General features: G+C 35.0%; 1 protein-coding gene across 1 annotated transcript in view; it reads right to left on the bottom strand.

Annotated features, from left to right (window-relative positions):
• Ano3 (anoctamin 3) overlaps positions 1-21916 on the bottom strand; it is a 221679-nt gene extending 199763 nt beyond the window's left edge. The window contains exon 1 of the mRNA XM_013019567.1: positions 21834-21916. The gene's annotated coding sequence lies outside the window, so the exon portion shown is untranslated. The remainder of the gene's footprint in view (positions 1-21833) is intronic.
• Positions 21917-22459: the final 543 nt, after the last annotated feature.

The raw sequence follows: 22459 nt of genomic DNA, 5'->3' as shown, positions 1-22459 counted from the left end.
CCAGGGCCTCATGCATGCAGGTAAGTGCTCTACCACTGAGCCACCTTCCCAGCCCCACAAGATCTGGCTTTTAACAAAAGGTTCATTATTTCACAGTGCTTCAAACTTTAGAAATCATATTATTTTTCCTATGCTCAAGGTGAGAGATTTGAAGTTTTTATAAACTATTTGTATTGCATTATTAGCTCTTAGTAGGGGAGAGAGCTAGGCTTGAATTTAACCAAGCATGATTTCAAACTCCACATTTCTGACCCCAAAGATAGTTGTTTTTTGCTCTGTTTTGTTTTGCTCGGCAGGGAGTGGGGTGAGGTGGGGTGGGGGTGAGGCTCTTGAAGGCTATGAATCTTAAAGAAATAGAAAACATCAGACTCCCATCTGTTTCCCATAGTCTATAACTAGTTTTCTTTCTCTCCTTTCCCACAAATAATATTCCAATGGCTTTACAGTTCCAGAAAGAATTCTGTAATTCTCAAGCTTGGCTCTAATTAGTTCACTGTCCTTTTGGTGGCTCAGTCACCTTGTATCTAAAATGAAAATTTATGACACACCAATTTCCATGTTCCCATCTGACTCTGTAGAGTTCATCAGAAGTTACAGAAGTGTGAAATTATATTATAGACCTGGAAATGCATTAGGACAACCATCCTAGCTCTCCTTCTGGTTTACTCTACATCTTAAATTGCATTGAAAATAAAGGCTTCTTAAAATTCAAACTGATTTCAATCCAGCAGGCATGTAGGAAGCCTGCACCTGCTGTGAGACACTAGTGTACCAAACGTGAGTCTTCTCTCTGCACCAGAACTTCGAGACAGTTGGCTTGTGGAGGAGAGGGCTTCCTTTTGAATAAAATTGACGAGTAGTGTATGCTCCTGACTTACTTCTGTATTAATATTGTACCTTTAAGTAGTACAACACTAGATAGTAGTATCCACGTAATACTAACTCCTTTTATTTTTAATGTCATTAACAAGGAGATGGATAAAATGTAAAAAAAATGGATAAGTGACTGATGGCTTACTGAAAGCAGCTGCCCTGTTACACAAGTGTTCTGGTTTGTCCCCTGATGAATCTCAGGTTGAAGACTTGGTCAATGTTCAGAGGTGGGGCTTTTGAGAAGTGACTTATCTGAGAGCTCTGCCATTATCAGTGGATTAATCCATTGATGGATTCATAATTGAAAGCATTCATGGAATGTTGTAGGTAGAAACTGTGGAAGGGATCTGATTGGAAGAAACTGATTTCTGGGAGTGCGCCTTTGAAGGGTATATTTTGCACTGCACCTATTTACCCTCTCTGTTCTTCCCATCCACCATGAATTAGTAGCTTTGCTCTGCCATACCCTTTCACTTGTGATGAAACACTTTATCATGTGCCCAGCCACAATGCAGACTATCATCTTGAACTGAAATCATGATCTGTAATAAATAGCCTCTCCCTTATAGTGATATGTGTTCAAGTATCTTCTCATTGGGATGGAAAGGCTAACAAAATAGGTGAGAACAGGTTTCAGTCACAAAAGACTGACTTAATAATCTTCAGCATCTGACTACATTATATTAAGTTGTTATTGTCTATTAATGAAGTGTAAGTACCTGCTCATTTAAAAATACTGAAATAATTCCTATAAAGGCTGAAATTTGGTGGGCACCAGTGGCTTATATCTGTAAATCTAGCTACTTAGGAGGCTGAGAAGTGAGAATTGTGGCTCAAAGCTAGCCCAGGCAGAAAAGTCCCTTTGAGACTCCTGTCTCTAATTAACCACTCAAAAAACAGAAGTGGGGCTGTGGCTCAAGTGCTAGAGCACTATCCTTGAGTACAAATGCTCAAGAGTCTCGGGGACAATATACAGGCCCTGAGTTCAAGCCCCACACTGACAGAAAAAAGCAAAAAGGAAAACTAAAAAACACAAACATGCTGAAAATTTTATTTGATTGGAAATAGTTTGAGTTTATGTAATCATTAGCACCATTTTTCAATACATCTTTGTGTAGACATTGGCATTAAGTCTCAGAATCAAGTGAAAACATCACATTTTAGACCCATCAAACAATATGCTGTCTCAGATAACTGGACTTTTAGCTAGCTTAAAATCTACAATTTTTTAGGAAAAATACAATTCCTTAAACATTGCCACCCCTCTTCATTGCTTAGAATACAGGAGATATATTTACTACACCATATTTACCCTGCTTTCTCTTTCTCTCATGTAAACAGTGCAGCACCAGTTTGAACTAATAAACTAGTTCTGAGGAGGCATTTAGGGTCTGAGGATTTTAAAAGAAATAATCCCAGACATAGTTGTTCTAGTTTAGATCAGAATTCCTTTGTATTATCTTCATAGCTTGACTCATTTTTTCTATTTGGTCAAAGAGAAGGCTTCAAATCCCCAGGACATTTTTAGGAAAAGAAAACAAAGAACAAGGGCAGCCTGAGCAGAGCAGAAGCTGGAGGGGCAGTTAATTAGATGACATTCTCCATTCTTTCTGATGATCTAATTTGATCATCAGTCCCAGTCAAAAGAAAGTATTTTATATATCTGACCCTAAAAATAGCTCATTTCAACTTATTATCTGTGTCACTTACAATTATTTCAGCAAGAGACAAATTCATTTTTTCCCTTCAGTTATAAATAAAATATGCACTCTGAATGTGCAGAAGAGTTAGTAAACAGAGATGAATTAACTAATTTCTGTCATTAGTAAATGGTTTCAGAGTTTTCTTTCTTATTTCTCTATAAGTATGCAAGAAGTTTCTTGATTCAAAAGATACTGGGTAGGGGTAAAAAAGAACTAAAAAGCAGATTCTCAGAGATTTGGAAATTGGGGAGTTTCCTCCCTGCCTCCCCTCCACCCGCCCCCAGAAGGACTGTCACTTGGTTTATCATGAAATGGGATCCTGGCACAGCACAAAACTGAGTAGCTGAGATGCAGCTTTACAAGTGGGTTCTTAAAGCGGCAATTTCTTTAGGGAAAAAGAGAACAGACATGCTTTGTGAAGTCCCAGATAAGCATTAATGATCATTATTGTTAACCACTTACTGGAGAGGGAAGTGTTAGGGTTCTGCCTAGACATTAATGCATATTACTTTTTATGCTACTTAGGATCGTGATGAATTGCCTCAGAGCTTCATCTGATCTCCTCAGTCTGGCACTTTGGCTACAGGTGTGTTTGATCTAACCTATTATTTCCTTGAAAGTCTTGGTTGCTGTCTTGGTAAATCCACATCCGCTGGAAGTAGAACTGTTTACTTTTCTTGCTCACTCTTATATGTCATATGAGTCCATCACAAATGAAGCAAAACACAGCAAGCTAATTTAGGAAGGAAACCTGGACTTTACCCAGATGTTGGTGCTAATTGGCCAATTAATGTGTTACTTCAAATTGTGTTGAGGAAAAGCAAATATTTATGTCTTGTTATCTATAATCATAATACAATAAATGTTACCCTAGAGACATAAAAAATAAGGGCATTATGACCCAGAGTCTCACTTCTGACTTCCTAACACCTAAAGCTTCTTCAAAAGCAAATGTAGGTATAACTGAAATAAAAAAAAATGCATTTGGATGCTTTTTTCAGAAATACAAGTGGAATTGTGAAGAAAGAAAATGTCACCATTTTCCTAGAAAAAGAATGCAGAGTTGCTCATGATTCTCATAAATACATTTGGCAAATCCTTCAGACTTCATACTGTACCAACTTCTCTGAAGAAGGATTTTGCAATAATACATTCCAGAATAGACATATGTTGGATGATTCCATAGCTAAGCCAAGTCTTTTGTAGACATATAGCTAGTCTCCATAAATATGGGTTGAATTTACAGGGAATAAATCTCATTTTTTTGCAATGAAAACTTCACCGCATAAAATTAATTGTATAATTGAAATTTACACCATGGAATATTGTTTTATTTTATTTAGTTTTTTTGGGGGGTCCGGTCATGGGGCCTGAACTCTGGGCCTGGGCACTGTTCCTCAGCTCTTCAGCTCAAGGCTAACGCTCTACCACTTGAGACACCGTGGAATATTTTTAAGACAATTTCTCAAGGGAAATATTTGGTAGAGCTTGTGATCATAAACAATGACTATAATAAAGGTAATCATTTATCTCCTCTTTCATTTAAGATGCATTTCAAGATAAGAAAACTGAGGCAAAACAAAAGACTGCAAAGTCAATGATAAGGGATATTCTAGTCTGGGAAGGTGGCTCAGTGGTGGAGTGCTTACCTCGCATGAATGAAGCATGGGTTTGATTCCTCAGAACCACATAAGCAGAAAAAAAACCAGAAGTGAGACTGTGGCTCAAGAGATAGAGCACTAGCCTTGAGCTGAAGGGCTGAGGGACAGCTCCCAAGCCCAGAGTTCAGGCACCACAACCGACAAAAAATAAAGTAAAATTTAAAAAAGTATATTCTGAGGGCTTCTTTTTTATTTCTAAAGAGTCAACAAGAGTTATAATGATACAATGGCTTTTTAGTAGTTACTAAAGTTATGAACCTCAATTGCATGCCAAATTACTAGGTACATTGTAATATCAATAAATATTGATATTATATCATATGAGGAATAACTCAGATTATTGGATTTAGTATTTTAAGTAGTCTATGTAGAACAAACATATAGGACTCCAAACAAGGACTATGCACAAATTAATAGAGAAATTTGAACTTACAAACAGCAGTTCATTTACAGATAACTATGCTGGCTGTCATCTCTCGTAGAAGGCTGTATAACCTTGTAAGAATTTGATTATTACATAGTACCAAATAAAATATGTAAGAAAACATCCATTTAGACCATAGGGTTTAAATATAGCAAACTGTGTTAGAAGTGGCAGGGAGAATTTTAAAAATCTTATCATGATAATGCTTTTAAGGTAATACAAAGTTGAAATATTTTGTTAAAAGCAGTCATGGAATTCCTTTGATCAAAACAAATATAACTATGTAGCAGAATTACTTGCCTAAAAAGTGAACTATAGGTAGGACTATCTTCTTAATCTAACTCAAGATAAAGCATCAACTCTTCCTTCACATTACTAACTGCCCTTGCATGCAACAGGAAGAGAGAGGTGGAGAAGACTGTGGGATAAGGAATTCAATGTCTTCATATTATGTGTGAAGCCAAGTTAAAAAGTTCAACACACATTGCTAAAGTTTGTTTCTGCTACTATCAAAGACAAACGCAAACTATAGAACTCCAGAATTCCGAGGCAGAGCTTCTTCATGTGAAGTGCTATGGTGAAAAGCACCTCTAAAAGTTTCTGTTGCCTTTCTTCAGAGTCAGATAGAAAACAGAGAATTATATTTTTCTTTGTGTTTGAAAAATTAAAATAACAGACCCTTTCTCTGGCCCATCTTTTTACAGTGCCTTTGATGGATTAAGAAACAATTGGAATTACTTGGCTACAAGCTAATCTGGCTTCCTTCATATTCTCTGCCTCAAAATGTCTTTACTTCTGCTAAAGTTGCATTTTGTGCAAAAACATAAAAGAAGACTTAAAAAATAAATAGAATCATAATGCACACTAATGCAGAATCATAGTGCAAAATATGAAGTGCCACTAATATAATGTTTGTCACTCATTTGACCTATGGTAGTTGGGCCTACTGTTTACAAAAATTTGCAGTGTAAACACACAACATGTATTCACCCATAATAAGTTGTTGTGGGGACCATTTCAAGGTTCCAGGCCCCAGAAATGAATCACCCATAGTTATGCATCATAAGTATTAATTACATGAAGTAATTGTAAACTGCTTATAATCATTGTCTCCACTCTGAGACATGTATTCAATGATTCAGGAGAACAAACACTTCTGAAGTAAGTTAATTGTCCTTGGAATATTTTGAGTTGATAGAATTGTAAACTACCCTAACTTCTTGTCTAAGATCCTCCTATGATCTCACATTGATCCTAATTTGAGAAATACCAAAGCATTTGGTTTCAGTCAGATTATAAAGTTATGTAATTGTGAACTCTTTCAGTTCAATATTCTGCCGTATGTAGGAATTCCCTAGATGGTACATTTACAATTTCAAGTTTTTGTTAAAAAGTAAAGCCAACAATCTACACCAGAAATAACTACTGAAAAAAGAAATATTGATAATAGAAAGGAGAACGGTTACATAAATATTTGTTTGAATGAGCAAATTTCCTATCCCAGAATTTATACATAATAGGTACAATAACATCAAGTATGAAAATGTTAACATTGATTCAACACACTTGTGATTTGTTGTTTAAAATTTTTTTCTGAGCAATAAAATTTTCAGAAATCTGTTAGTGTGAGTCAAAACAATAAGAGAACCCAAGATTCTATGAAGAGCATTTTAAATAAAACAAGTAACAAGTGCTAAAGTGTGAGAATAACTTGATCTGACTACAGACCTATATAGAATCTTCGTGACTGAATCCAGTCAGAATTTTGAGAGAAAAAAGGGAGACAATGCAAAGTCCTTAGAAAAGAATCCTAAAAGTAGTAAGAACACAAAACTATACCAAGCATGGGGTAAGAGCAAAAGTAAAGTTTTCCAAGGAAGTTATAGAACCTATCCAACGAATACAAGCCAACTTCTGGAATTCTTTAACAGTTTTTTCTACAGAAAACACACACACACACACACACACACACACACACACACAAACAATCGAGCAAACAAAAACACATGTGAGGGAAGAAATTTTGCTTTGGGGAAGGTTACCAGCCAGTGGAGTCACATTCAGGGACAAACGTCATCCAATCTCTCTGTCTTCAAAGCTCAGAGCTTTCCAAGTCTATTCTTACAAGGGGTTTACACTGCAATGCACTCGGATAGTCTTACAAGAGATACACTACATCAGTTCCTGAAATCATGAATTCGGTTTTTCCTAAGCAGCTCAAGAACAATGTCATTTGGGATGAAGATTGAAGATTTATTGTTATTGTTATTATTCTTAAAAGGAAGCCATTCTTTAACTTCACCAAGTTCCCCACATCACTGGATACTCCTACGTAACTGAAAGCCCGCAGAGAGTCGGGAGAGTAAGATTCCCACTGACCTTTTTGCTGCTTAAAGGACTGAATGGAGCCTGAATGGTGAACCATTTTTCCTCTGCGTGTCCCTTGCAGGGTTAGGGAGCTCTGTCCAAGAGAGAGGAGGAGACTTTCTGAGACGTGCCTAAGACTCCAAGAAATCCCGGAGCATCCGCGCAGCGCTCTGCAATCTGACACCTGCTTTAGCCAACACTCTTCTCGAAAGGCTGTGCACCGCCAGTCTCGTTGTTATGACAACCCGAGAGGGCGGTCCAGCGTCCGACTCCCCTTAGTGGCTACTTCTGGAATAACCCCATATCTCGGGTGCATTCTGTGCCGCAGTGAGGGTGGGCGTTGCTTGGGACTGGCTGGATGGGAGAGAAGCCTACATACATTCAAGTGCTACTTTTTTTCAAGCTTCCGAGGTTTATCACATCCAGTATCCAGCATTAATTTCCTAAAAGTTTGTCTGTAAATATGTGCACTTTTAAAGGACAGTAAAATTGACTTTTGCTCTGTGGAAAATGTAATGGCACATACAGAGACTTAAAAATTTTTTTTTCTCTTAAAATTACATATTGGTAGGGCCAAAATGTCTTAGATTAGATAAGTTATGTTGATATCTAGCACATTGCATTTAAAAAATCTCTTCTTCAGTACTATAGCTCTCTAAGATACTGAACCTTTCCTTATCTACTAACAGGAACTGAAATGATTACAGTGTGCTCCCCCTAAAAGTCCTGTACAGTAGAGAGATTATTATTATTATATTATTATTATTACATTAAAAAAAGAGACACAGAGCTCAAAAAAATTCACATGAAAATACCTTATTTGAAAGTGAAGGCGCCTAAAACCCAGAGACATGAAATGACCTTGGGAAGTTGATACTGCAGTTGCCAAACTTGCAACAGCTCAACACTTTTTCAATACAATAGCTTTTCCCTCTTGATTACTGCTTCCAGATTCAAACCCCTAAACTGCTCTTTGACATATATTACTGATCAGAACTACAATAGAAAAGTATGTTACTACCTGAGTTTGAAAGTTTATTGGATTAGAATAGAATCAGGATTATAAAATCAGAAGATAAAGACAAAACAAAACAAAAACAGGACATTTCAAAATGTCTAAAACTTGAAATAGACAGACTCCTTTTAAATATTCTTTGATTTCATTTCTGTGATATGATACAAAGACAGTAACAGGAATATAGCCTTGGAAATCAGATGTTCTAGTTATTTGTACCGGCATGAAAACTGGAAACTGCAATTTTGTATCATCTCTCATGGTTTCTTGTAAGTGGTCTAGGTTTAGCTAGGTGGGTTTCACTCAGGGTATCATCAGAATGTTCAATAAATGTCCATAAAGTCTTCTGAAGCAAGACACAGGAAAGAGAGAGAGAGAGAGAGAGAGAGAGAGAGAGAGAGAGAGAGAGGAAGAGAGAGAGAGAGGAAGAGAGAGAGAGAGAGAGGGAGAGAGAGAAGACATCAAATTCTACTTTCAGGAGAAGGAACAGCCAAGAATGTGCTAGTCTAACATGCAATAATATTGAACACTCATCATAAGCTCTTTATACAGCACTGAAAAATGCATGTTTACAAAGAATGAACTTGGTGTGCTTACCTGCAAATGAAGATCTAGACTATAGTTCTCAGCAGCTTTCTCCATAGTCATTACATATATACTTTTAAAATGAGCATATTGAAACCAAGCCAACCAAATGACTTAGCAACTATTTTTATTTGGTTTTATTCATTTAAAATTCAAATTATGAAACAACTCACTAATAGGACATTTTGATATAACCTAACTAACTAGATTCCAATAGAATCCAGTCACCACAGGTGAGGATTAAATTAGATAACAGTTAATTCATAGCAGGGAGCAAACATCCAACTACATTTGCCACTGTAATTTGATTGGTATTAGAATCAGAAATGTTTATGTAATGTGACCATTAATTTAATCAATTATTTTGAAGCCTAACTTAAAATAACTAAAAGTCTGAGGTAATTTTCTCCAACTCCCTCTCTGATCAGCAACAAAGTAGGAGAGAAGGGTGTATCTGCTAGAACTAGAGAGGAACTAAGACTTTTCAGTCTCTATACTATTTTTTGACCATCTTTTTTAAAAACAAAAACAAGAAGTTTAGAATTCTTTTTAATATCCTTGCTTCCTGATTTTTTGTTGTTGTTGCCTGAAATCTGGGCCTGGGCGCTGTCCCTTTGCTCTTCAGCTCAAAGCTAGTGCTCTACCACTTGAACCATAGCACCACTTCCGGTTTTCTGGTGGTTAATTGGAGATAAGGGTCTCACAGGCTTACCTGCATGGGCTGGCTTTGAAAGGTGATTCTCAGATCTTCACCTCCTGAGTAGGTAGGATTATAGGCATGAGCCATCAGGGCCCCGAAAGCTTCCTGATTTTTACAGTACAGCTTGACTAAATCATCTTGTTATCAAATTGATTATTTTTTAATTAAAAACAGTGTGATTTGGACTACCAGATTGAATGTTTTAAAACCAGTCTTTTAGGAGAGGTTGCTAGAGGAACAGCTTTGTGAGGGACCGAGGAAATTTTAAGCACCATCTGCTTTATAGGAAAGACTACAAAAGAGAAGGAAAAAAAAATGTGTATGTCTGTGTATGTGTAGACAATGCATTTCTTTTACAAGCAAAGGATTCAGAAAAAGAGGCTTAAGTATAGGCCTTTCTGGAAAAAAAAATCTGGTAAAGAAAGTGGTTTTATAAAGTGCCATTTTCATTGCAGAAAGCTAAGGAACAGATATTAATTTGACTCACTAAAGAAGGTTACACTATTTGCTCATTATTTTTGGCTACAAACTCTATCTTTTAATGACAAGAGAAAAATACTTTATATATTATTTAGTCAAGGGCTGAAAGGTTAAAGTTTGAAGCAGTGACCACACGTGTTGCTTGTTTCTGTCTAGCAAGGCAACACGTGGTGGTAATCAAAATACCTGGTTGATTGTGTGCCTATATAAGACCTGCAAAACCTTAGCTTGGGGCTCTCCTCCATTTAAATAAAACAGCTGTAGAGTCTGACTCTTGGTAGTCTTCTTGCGGGAGGTCCTGCGACCTTGGCATAACAGGGTATGGTTTATAATGAGTATAATTTTTTGACCATAATCTTTTACAAAATAGAAACTCACATACCATTTTGGACAAAACAAAATTTCCACAGGAATTAATTTTACAAATTTAGGATTAAGCAGATTTTTAAAGTACCTTGCTATTATTTTTATCTTTTAAAGCATTCTGCAAATTATATATAATATATATCATATTATATATATATTGCTTGTATACATGTTTGTGTATACAAATACATTTAAATTCCCTCTGCCACAAACCTTACATGTCTATATTGCTCTAACTTTATATATATATATATATATATAACTTTATATATATATATAACTTTATATATATATATATATTTGTAATCTTTAAGTAGCTTTATAAAGAAGTTTCCATTCAGCAAAGCAGTTTCTGAATACAATGCATCTTGATCAATGTCACGTCCTGCATCCTTTTCCTCCTTCAACCTAATCCTTCTTTCGATTTTCTTAACTAACTTTAATTTCTCTTTCTTTCAGGCTTTTTGTTCTTATTGTGGTATCTGTGAATCTCTACCTCCTACAATTTACCACCTGTCTCCTGGTCTCTTTAAATAATTAGTTTATTAGGTCTCCTGCTACTTTTGCTTCCCAGGGAGGCAAGGAATACTTCCACCATAGGGAAGATTTTTTCTTTTCTTTGTTTTATTTTTTTCATGAAGTATGGCAGTCAGCTTAGACAACTGTGAGATTCTCAGTATTTGTATGTTCTATCAAGGGGACCAAATGAGTTCTGTATACTCCCTTGGGTCTTAAATCATTGCCGTAATGCATGGTGACATTGGAGATTAATTAACAAAAAATGGAAACAGAAACAGAGACTGAAATTCTCTTTGCATTTATTCACCTTCTAGAATCCAGTTATTTATATGAATGGATAAAATGGAACCAGAATGTCATATACCTGCATACAAGAACAAGTAAAGAGAGGGCTATCTATACACAGGAAATCATCAGAGGGAAGACTAAGGATTCCTTGAGGGAAAATTGATTGCAGATTATCTGTTGCTTCACAGACTGTGAATTTCTGTCACACAGCTTAACAACTGCTTCTTGATGAATAAAGCATCACAGAATAAAACTTAATGTTTCTTCAGAAGAAAATGCTAAGCTACCTGAAAAGTTGCCATTGTTGTTTCTGACTCAAATACAAAGAAATCTATTAAAATATGTATTGACTTTTTGTATATTTGCACATATTTATATTTACTATATTGCTTTCTGAATTCAAATATGCTTCTCCACAAACTAGCCCTTCCCCAATCCTTGCCATAGGCTATATAATAGAAAGGGTTAAATGCAATTAAATAATTGTTGTTTTTCCCCCAAAGTCTATGGTCTCTGGCTACACTGAGAGTGTGATACAGAATTTACGAGGACAGTCCTCCTGATAGCCAGGTGGTACGCTCAGAACAGCAGGCAGAAGTGACATACCTGATGGATGTGACTAAGGGAAACCAATAGGAAGAAATATTCATAGTCTGCACCTTATCTCAGTCAGTCTGACAAGGTCATGTCACAAAACATTTTGAAAAAGCCACAACACAAAAATGATATGCTTGAGGAAAGAACATGAAGAACAGGTACTATAGTAAATAAGGGGATGATAGGTTAAAGGAAGCTTCATACCTATGCCCTTTCCCAAAACTTCAACCATTAGTTTTCCCAGTTGCCCATAGAATTAAGTCAAATGTTCACCTCATCTGTCAAACACTTCTGTTTATATACTTCTATTACCTTGACTATGGGGATTGTATTAAAGATGTTTGCAAATGTTAAAACTGATCAAATATTAAATTATGTAGTATCGGAAGTTCAACTATACCTCAATAATGATGCTAAACTAGTGCTGTTCCTGCCATTTTTCTCCCACCCAAGGAACTCTGTATTTGCCCTCAGATCTTTCCAATATCCTCTTGTGTTTCATTTTAAATGAATCTTTTTTCTTTTGTTATTGTTTTCATTTTATTTATTTTTATTGTAAAAGTGATGTACAGAGGAGTTACAGTTACATAAGTCAGGTAATGGGTACTAAGTCAGGGAATGAGTACATTTCTTTTTGAACAGTGTTACCTCTTCTTTCATTTTCTCCCAATTTTTTTCTGCCTGTCCCCACCCCCACAATTTGTATAGTTCAATTTAACATAGTGTCTAGTGAGACTCCCTGCAGTATTTGCTCAACCTGTGTCCCACCATTTCTATGCTCTCCCTTACCCTTGTCCAAATAGATAGGTACAGAAATCAAAAACAGTGACAAAAGAGGAAAAACAAAAAGATTTTTTTTTAAAAAACTCACAAAAAGTAAAATGAAAAACTTCTTGTTTCCAATTCTTGGAGTTCATTTCGATAGACATTTTATATGATCTTCTGCACATAGCTATTTTAGAGTATCTTTTTAAACTTCTTTTATCTAAAATCATTAATGATTTTATTCCTCATTGTTTTCTGCTTTCACTGCTACTATTTACCTCCCCATGGAATAATTGTCCTAAAACTCTTACTCATTAAAAATTTTGCTAAATGTCATAGGAGGAAAATATTATTGAATAATAATTTAATTGACATAAAAAGGTGACTTGAAACAACTTAGTATCAATAATTAATGGTGTCAATTATAGCCTTTTTCTTCTTTTTTATAAGCCTTTTTCTTGTTTAACATAAGCCAATCAATCTGTGGTTAGCAGTGAAACTGATATTGGTCATTGAAAATGACATTATGCCACCTTGAAAAACATTTAGCATATTATACTTGAGATGAAATACAAGTCTTCCTTCCTTGATAAAATTTCTAAAAGTAATAGAGTAAAACAAGATTTTATTTTAATTACATTTAACAAACATAAACTAAAATTGAGGTAGCAAATTCAGCCAGGATCTATATCTATATATTTATTATAGTCATGTATGTATATATATATATATATATATTAGTTTTGTATGCTTTATGCCGAAAGAAACATTACTTCTTTGAATTATTTTGAGAATAGATAGCATATGGTTATGTAAGCTATGCGTGTTCAGAGCTCCAAGACTTGCAACTTAGTGGTCTTTTACTGTAAAACAATGATTGATCATTGAAAAAAATACAGGACAACATGTTGCATAGCAATTATTTGCATGTGATTCTTTTGAAAAAGGTTCCATGTTAACTCTACTGACAATATCTACCAATAGCAAAATAATGTTATGTCATTATTGTTTCATTCTCTGAGCATATTCTTTTATTTCAGAACCTCAAATTAGTATCCTTTTAGTATGACAGAAATGTTCTAGGGTATCAAATGCATGATCACCTGGAATATTGGGTCTTGAATATCTTGGAGTGTTCAATGGTGGTGCCTTCATATTTTTTATTATGTTTGTTGTCACATCTTTTGTAGAATGCTCTTTTGATTAAAAGCTGAAACTTTGGATCTCCTGTTGTCCCACTAACCTTATCTATTCATCTCCTTAATTAGATCAAATGTAATAAAAACATGCTTCTTCAAGATCCTTAACAGATGAGCTAACAATTCCAAAACAAAGAATTTAGTGTCAAATACATTTTAGTTTATTTAAAATAAGTTGCAATTCTCTTAGAAAATCCAGGTAGCTGGGATTGTGCACACAAAAATATTACAAAAGTCTTTCCTGGGATAGTAAATGAGGTAGAAAACCAAACATAAAAGTAGCCTGATAGCCTGTTTAAACTGAGGAAGATCACATGAGAGGTGAATTGAAGCAGGCATCTTAATAACCAGAGAGTTTTATTTGAAGAATCTGAGTCTTACAACAAAGAAGTTTAAGGCAATATTGTAAATTAATGGAAAAAATTAAAGTTAAAATCTTGTAGAACATAAATAAATCTTGAAAAGGAAAATAAATGCTCAAAAATGGAAAATAAATGAATAAAATCACATATAGAAGTTGATATTCAGAAAACTTACCTGGATTAAATCAAGACAGAATTTGTTAGAAAAAAAAAATCTACTTATGTCAAACTCATGAAGGACTAAAAATAATAAGGTCAGCCAAAGTGGCATTTCACAAGAGAAGTACTCAAATGTTAAACACATTCTGTGTAAAGATTTAGGTTAACTTTAAATAAGATATATAATAACATGTTTTATACACAAAATAAACACCAATTGATACAAAATTAGCATAATGAAATCACTAAATTTCAAATATGAGGAACAGTACATATAGCTCCAAATATTTAAATAACACACAAATTAAATATGCAATGATCCAGATTAGTTTCTATATCCAATGAACATTTATAGGAGTATATATTATATATATTTATATATATAATGTTTATATATTATAATTATATAATATTATATATTTATATAAATACACATTTATATAAATATAATATATATTTGCATTATGTGGACATTTATGATAAGTGGCCAAGTGCATTATCCCACCTAAGCTATATTATATTTTCAAGAATCAATTTTTTTCACTTGTTTCCAGTTGAGCTGACAATTTTGTTTGAGACATGGAAAGATGAAAGAGGTTGCAACACTGTGAAGTTTACTTAGAAAGGAAAAGCAAAAGGCACAGAGATACAGAGAGATTCCAGGAGGAGGCTATTGCTTTATTTCTGCATCATTCAGCTTTCTTTCCCTGTAGATCCCCAGCTTACAGGAAAGATACAGAGCCAGTGGCCTCTCAAATCTTCTTCACCAGTGCTTCTTCGTGGTCCTATCTTGGATCTCCTGGGATACATTTGTACCTTCTGTGTTCTCATCTTTGTGGCATACTTGTATTTCACAAAGGCTATACAGACTTTCCTGAACCTTCAGCTTCTCTTTTTCAAAGATGTTACCTCCCACCATTCTTACCACTAGATAATTTTTTATTCATGTAATAAATAAATATTTAATTTACTGTTCTTTTCCATTTATTAAATATGACTTTGAATTTCCATGTTGTCAGACTCAGAAGCTTTAAGCCAATGTTTTGTGATTAAGATGTCTGTTTCTACTTCTTCCTGATATATTGCCACTAAAACAAAGCCTTCACACTTAAACATGGTACTTCACTACATGTGTTGAGAAAAGGAACACAAGAAAGAAAAGAAAGAAGGAAAAGGAAGAAGGAAAAAGAAAAGAAAGGAAGGGAGGAAGAAGGGAGAAAGGGAGGGAAAGAAGGAGGAAGGAAAGAGAGAGGACACCATTAATAATAAATTTTAAAAAAACTCTTATAAACCACACACTCAGCTTGTAATCCCTCCCAACATAAATAATTTTAAGTGAGGAAAAAATCTGTTAGAGAAGTATGAACTAAAATAACAAGGTACACTTAAAATTTTCTGATCAACAAAAATGGAACAGAGCACTGATACCTATTTTTGTAGACGTTAAAAAAAAGCTTTCTTTCATACCTTGATGTGGAACTGTGAAACTTTAGAGCCTATTTTAATCAGCAAGCAATTCTGTGGAAATCTATTCCATATACACAAAGTAGCTATAATAATTATTGAATTATGCTCATGACAATAAAGCACTAGAAGCACAATTAATTACCAGAAATGCATCAAATTATGATTTATCCTACCATGGGGGAAAGCATATAGAAAGATATATACTAGGTGGGGGGGGGGAGTCACAATGGCTAAATAGAGGAAGAGAGGAAGAAATGTAGCTAAAAAGGGAGAAAAGAAAAACAACTGTATCTGTAAAAGCATATGTAGTACCACAATTATGAATTTATGTAAAGTTATGTATATGTATGTGTAAGCCAAAATTAAACATTAAAAGAATTCTCATAATCTGGCCCAACCTAATTTATTCACCAGATTTCACTCTGCACTTCAGTATAAGCTCTCCTCTTGGGTCAAAATATATTCCTTAATGTATTTCAGAAAAATAATAAAAAAACTCTTTTTTTTTCCTTTTCCCATCTTTCTGGAATATTCTTCACTTGCTGTTCATCATCCAAGTTCTCTATAGCCCAGCTGATGTGCCAGTTCTTCTCTGAATACACCAGCCCACATAAGGTGTCTTTCATCCTTATCCTTACTAAGTAAGTCAGCACTTAATTATATACAATCATGAGTTGTTCTCGCATGTCTTTTATGCCACTTAGTCATCTCCCCTTAACTATTAGTCCTATTCTAAGTTTTCTATTTGTCTTAACAGATGCATCACCAAATTGTACCTTTAGTGTGGTGATTGTTATGTATAGCATAGTGTTTAGTTTTCCCTTGCCAAACTCCAATACAGCTGGGGAAGTATTGCAGCCTTGGCCTCAGACGATCTCAGCTTATATCTGTGTTCACTTCCTATGATGATGTGCCTGAGCAGAACTTATTTCCTTAATCTTTCATTCCAGTATCTGTAAAATAGCTCATTGAAACTTAAGAAGACTTCAAAACGGAAGGATGGACAGACCTTCCAGTCAGCTAACTTGCTAGAGTGGCCAAGTTATTTCTCACAGCTCTTCTAACAATTATTTACTCAGCCCACTACATCCATATGGGTGTGGTCTGTCCATAGCTAAGACCTTGTGTCACTCAGCATTGTATAACTGAGCTACACCCAGGGGTCATTATTAATAACTACACTAGGTAACATCACAGGCACTGTCCCTTGAAAACTTGCGACTTTAGTCACCATATTCCTTGGGAACAGAGAATCACAAGTACCTCAGGGTTGGCCAGAAGAGAAACTTTTATTCCCTTTTCTCATTTAGTTTCACTGTCACCTTGAATGGAGTGAAGAGCTCACCTTGAATGGAGTGAAGAGCTCACTATTAAAACAGAGTAAAGGCACACTTGGTTAACATAATTCCTTAGTTCCTTTATAAGAAGCAGTCAATATTTTTGTTTTGTTTATCTTTTTATCAGCCACAACTTTAGGCTGGAACAAATCTGACTTTAGACTTGTTTGATGGAATTTTTCAATATTTATTTTCTTTTATTCATTTATTTTTATTTAAAGAATGATCTTTTTTTATTATCAAGGTGAGCGTAGCCAAAATTCTGAATTGAGGTATGTATATAAATATCCTTATTTTTATTCCTTTGACAGAAGTGAGTAATGCCAATGGAGAAAAGATGATTAGGAAGACAATAAATGAGAATATGAATATAATGAAAACCATGCTGCAATGAACATAGGTTTGCTGGTAGATTTACTGTAACCTTGTTTGTATTCTATTGGATAAATGTCCAAGAGCAGCATTGCTTGGTCATAGGATAGTTTAATTGTGGGAATGTAAGTTGCTTCAACCACTCCATGGAGTATTTAAACACCATCTTGTTGCTAAGGCCTTACAGAATTTTCTGTATTCAAATTTATATTTTATATCTTATGGACCTAAAAATGTTATACCTCTCCATAGAAGGCATGCCTATTGCTTGATTTTAGTTACTATCAGAAGATTCTGACTTTCTAGTAATGCCTATTATTTTCTTTTTATAGGCTCTGGTTTATCCTATTATATGATTTATTAAAACACCTCATTTGATAAAAGCATATGAACCTCTTTTGCTATGATGCATAAGGAAAAAGAGTGCATTAAACAACTTGCTTCCAAATTAAAAGTACCAACAACAGACTCTCCTCTTCTGCATCTTTGAAGAATATCTTCTCTCATTCATTTTTCTTAATAAAAAGTAGAGTACTTACAGGAATTAGATTGCCTGCCAAAATCACACTGCTATAAATTTGTCAGCCTGATACAATATTGGTCTTTCAGATTCTGAATCAAATGTTATCTCTAGTGTCAGTGCAGTCTTCCCTAGCTGAGCATCTACTGCAGAAGGTCAGCAGTAATGGTGTGATAAGTGAGTGAAGATGTGACTAGAGTATGCCCTGACAAAGGAAGGTCATTCAGGAGCACATTCTTTGGCAGAGCTTTGATATCCTTCCAATGTTTTGTTGCAGCTTCCATTGTTATCATCATCATCATCATCATCATCATCATCATCATCATCATCATCTTTAAGCAGTTGTACAAAGGAGTTGCCATTTATAAAAGCAGTTAATAAATACAATATATCTTGATCAAGGTCATACCTTTCAACCTTTATCACCTGTCCCTCTTAAACACTCCTTCCCTCATTCTTATTAGTTTTGTAGGTTATATATTGGATCTTGTCTTCATTTTCCCTCTCTATTGCTCTTTATTTGTCTATCCCTTCCCCCTTGACCTTACTGAACCCCTTTCAAGTACCAACTTGCCCATGTACTGAACTTAGATTTTGGCTTTTTAAAGAATTACACTATTTGAGATCTCCCTTGAATCTACCATATTTCAGTTGATATATTTGTATACATTTATATTTGACCCAATTTACTGAGAATCCACTTCACCCAAGTTAAATAGGCCATTTCAAAAGATATCATCATCATCATCAACAACAGAGGCTGGCAAAGATGTGACTGAAAGGGAACCTAATATATTGTTGATGGGAAAGTAAATTTGTTGAACCACTCTGGAAAGAAGTATGGAGGCTCCAGAAAAAGTTAAATGTAGCACTACCCTATGGTCCAGAAGTTCTACTCTTGGATACTTACCCAAAATATTACAAACCAGAATATAGTAAAGATACCAGCACAATCATGTTTATTGCAGCAGTAATAACCATTGACAAGGTATGGAATCAGCCCTGATGTTCTTCAAAGTATGAATGATTAAAAATGTGCTATATATATTGCATTATATAATACTACATATTGTAAATGTGTAGTATATATTTGTATATACATGTATATATAATGAAATTTCTAATCTATTAGGAAGAATGATATTATACGGTTTGCAAAAGAAATGAAAGCACTTGGAAAAAATTATGTTAAGTGAAATAAGTCAGCCAGCCCAGAGAGACAAGAATCCATATTTTCCCTTGAATGTGTAAGTTACCATGGTTTTGTCTAAGAAAAATAATGGCTGGGATTAAGAATCCAAAATAAACAACATATAGGTTGGAACACTGAAATTAGAAGTCACTCTTAAGATTGGAATTACAGTTAGATAAAAGGAGCAAATGTGAGTGTCGTAAAGTATAATAAAGTGACTATAGTTTATAAGAGGCCACGGTGTGCTTTATGGAGAACTAAGAGAGGAGTTTGAATGGCTCCTACACAAAGGAGTACCAACTATATAAACAAATGGAGATGCCAAGAGCCTGATTTGGTATGGCCCAATGAATCCATATAATAGATTATGGAAATCTTTAACCTAAATATGATCAATTAATTATGTGTCATTTAAAAAAATGAAAGACTTTTGAATTCCTTTAAGTAGAATGGCTTGAGACAAAGGAGAATTATATTCTTCTAGTAGTCATGTATTATATTTAAGGTAATGAGTACACTGAAAAAAGAGAGAGAGGTTTAATTACTTATGGGAAATATCTGGACTTATTTCCCAGAATAATCATGTGACTCTCTGTAGCTAATTATCTAGCTACAATTAAGACAGGAAGACATAGCAGTCCCTTTTAGGGGAGGCAGTGACTTTGGTTATGGGCTTTTGAGAAAAATAATGTTTTTATTACCTTTTGGAATGCTTCCTAAAAATCAACTTATAGTTACCTTCTAAGTTGTCTTTCTCATCTACATTAAATTAGTTATCTACACACAGATATTTGCATCTGTCCTGTAAATAGTGGTCTTTTGAACAGATCTGAAGAAATGAAAAAATATTCTTGTCCAACAATTCTCGTGATTTTTTTTGGGGGGGGGTTCCGGTCATGAGCTTGAACTCTGGGCCTGGGTGCTGTCCCTCAGCTCTTCAGCTCAAGGCTAGCGCTCTACCACTTGAGCCACAGCGCCACTTCCCCTGTCCAACAATTCTAATTCTGCTTGCCATGTGCTGAGGGATAGGGGGTAATGCCATAACTTTGAATGGAAAATACTACTTTTGACTTCAAAGGATTAAGAGCTCAGTCTCTTCAGGCCAGAAGAATATGGTTTCAAGTCATGATTCAAGCTCATAGGAGAGTAAGAATGACTTAAACACTGAGAGGTTATTTGGAATATCTGATACTCATTTATTTAATCAGTATTTGCCTTTAGTTCTTATATATTAATTATATAAAGGATTTTGTTATGACATTGCCATACATGTGTTTTTACTAAACCTACCCCTTGAATTGCTGTTTTGTCCCGTTTCCCCATGTAGACCAATTTTAGTGGGTCATATTATTCTGTTTCTGTACATGTATACAACGTGCAACAATCATACTTGCCCATCACCCTTTCTTTTTGCCTGTCTACTGATTCTCCTCCCCCAAACATGTGCTGTTTGTACTCATGATTTTTTTTTTTCTAAAAACGTCTAAATCCAACATATGAGATAGAATACAATGTATTTCTTTTTCATTCTGGCTTATTTAACTTACCATGATGACCTCCATTTCTGATTATTTTCCTTCATGATTGCATTTATCTTTACAGCCTAATATTACTCCATTGTTTATGTGTATATATATATATGTATATATATATATATATATATACATATATATATATATATATATATAACATTTCCTTTTTTCCCCCCAGTTGTGGGCCTTGAACTGAGGCCTGGGTTCTGTTTCTGAACTCTTTTGTTTAGGGCTTAGCACATGACCACTCCGAGACACAGCACCAGTTCTCATGCAATATTGTCTTCATCCATTTATCAGCTAACGTACTAGAGTCCTTTTTGTTGGGAGGATCCAATAAATCCACACGAAAGATTTAACCAATAAACAAAACTCCGAGCCTGGCAATAAGACTTCAGTAGTAAATAACTATTCCTAGAGATTCCTGTTATCTCTAATGTTGTCCCAGAGAACCTATTTTTAGTTTGTATAATTCTTCAGGATTTACTATTTTCCCTTCTAATTTCCATCCCACAACCCACCTTTCCCTAGGTATAGCAACACTACTGACAAATATCCATATGAAAGTTTATAGAGGCACTACACCACATCCAGTTTTCTGAGTGGTTTATTGGAGATAAGAATCTCACAGACTTTCCTGCCTGGGCTGGCTTTGAACTACTATCTCAGATCTTAGCTTTCTGAGTAGCTAAAATTATAGGCATGAGTCCCAGCTCCCAGATTTGGTTTGAACTTTTGATGATATAAGTATCTTATAATTAATCAACTTGATTAAACAATTAGCAATCAATTAGTTAACTGATAGACTTTGTTCTTTCTCTTCAAAATGGTGTGGGTTATATGGCACATTTTGCAGTAAGCTTATCCTTAGCTTTTAAAGAATTTTAGGGAAAAGGATTATTATATATTAATATATAGATAGATGTATATAAATTAAACTGTTAACACATACAATTTGCATTACACTGTCACAAATTAGTTACAAGTTTGAAATGTCTAGGAAATGGCTTGTACTGTCATTCCTTACTGATTATTGGGAAGTTATTTTTACCATGAGAATATTGAAAGTTTTTGGATGTAGGATTTTGTTTCTACCATTTTTACAAGTGGATAAAATTACAGTCAAAGCTTAGGATAAAACTAAATCAATGCAGATGTGAGTTTGTTTGGCTAAGTTCACGATAAGATATGGTGATTACTAATATGAATATGATGTTGTAAATTTAGTTCACAATATCACACCTCAACAAGGGTTCTAGAGCTGCTATCATTTTATTCTGAATCTCAGACACACATCACTCAGGTACTCAGTCAGGTGGGAGTATCTGAGCCTCCATCCTCCAAACTTACCTTCATTGTGTTTGCCATTGGCAGCCCACACAGTCTTCTCAAGCCCATGAGGAGATGAGTACAACTTTTGCAGGTCTGTGAGAAAGAACAAAAGAACAAAATAAAAATTGCTCAGTAGACCGGAACACGAGGAGAAAATTACTGTGGGAAATAAAAGAGCTTTTCATATTGACTTATAGCTGGAGTGGAACTACTATCTGCTGCTATAGATCACATTTGTTCTGAAGAAGTGTGTAGGAAGACACAAAGTTCAGTAAATTTCATTAGAAGCTTAGCAGGTGGGTAGGTCTTTTTGCTGTTATGCAAGTTGGTTTACTTGTAATATTTCAAACAGCTTAGGATGGCTCAATTTTCCAACCACATTCTCCAAATATAAGTAACACACTTTTTTTTTGTTGTTGGTCATGGGGCTTAAACTCTGGGCTTGGGCTCTGTCCCTGTACCCTTCAGCTCAAGGTGAGCACTCTACCGCTTGAGCCATAGCACCACTTCCGGCTTTCTGGTGGTTAATTGGAGATAAGAGTCTCACAGACTTTTCTGCCCGCCTGGCTTTGAACTGTGATCCTCAGATCTCAGCCTCCTGAGTAGCTAGGATTACAGGCGTGAGCCGCTGGTGCCCGTCAAGT

The sequence above is a fragment of the Dipodomys ordii genome, unplaced genomic scaffold, assembly GCF_000151885.1.
Source record: "Dipodomys ordii isolate 6190 unplaced genomic scaffold, Dord_2.0 Scaffold46, whole genome shotgun sequence".
NCBI lineage: Eukaryota > Metazoa > Chordata > Mammalia > Rodentia > Heteromyidae > Dipodomys > Dipodomys ordii.
The sequence above is the reverse complement of the archived record's forward strand: the minus strand, read 5'-3'. Positions and strand labels throughout refer to the sequence as shown.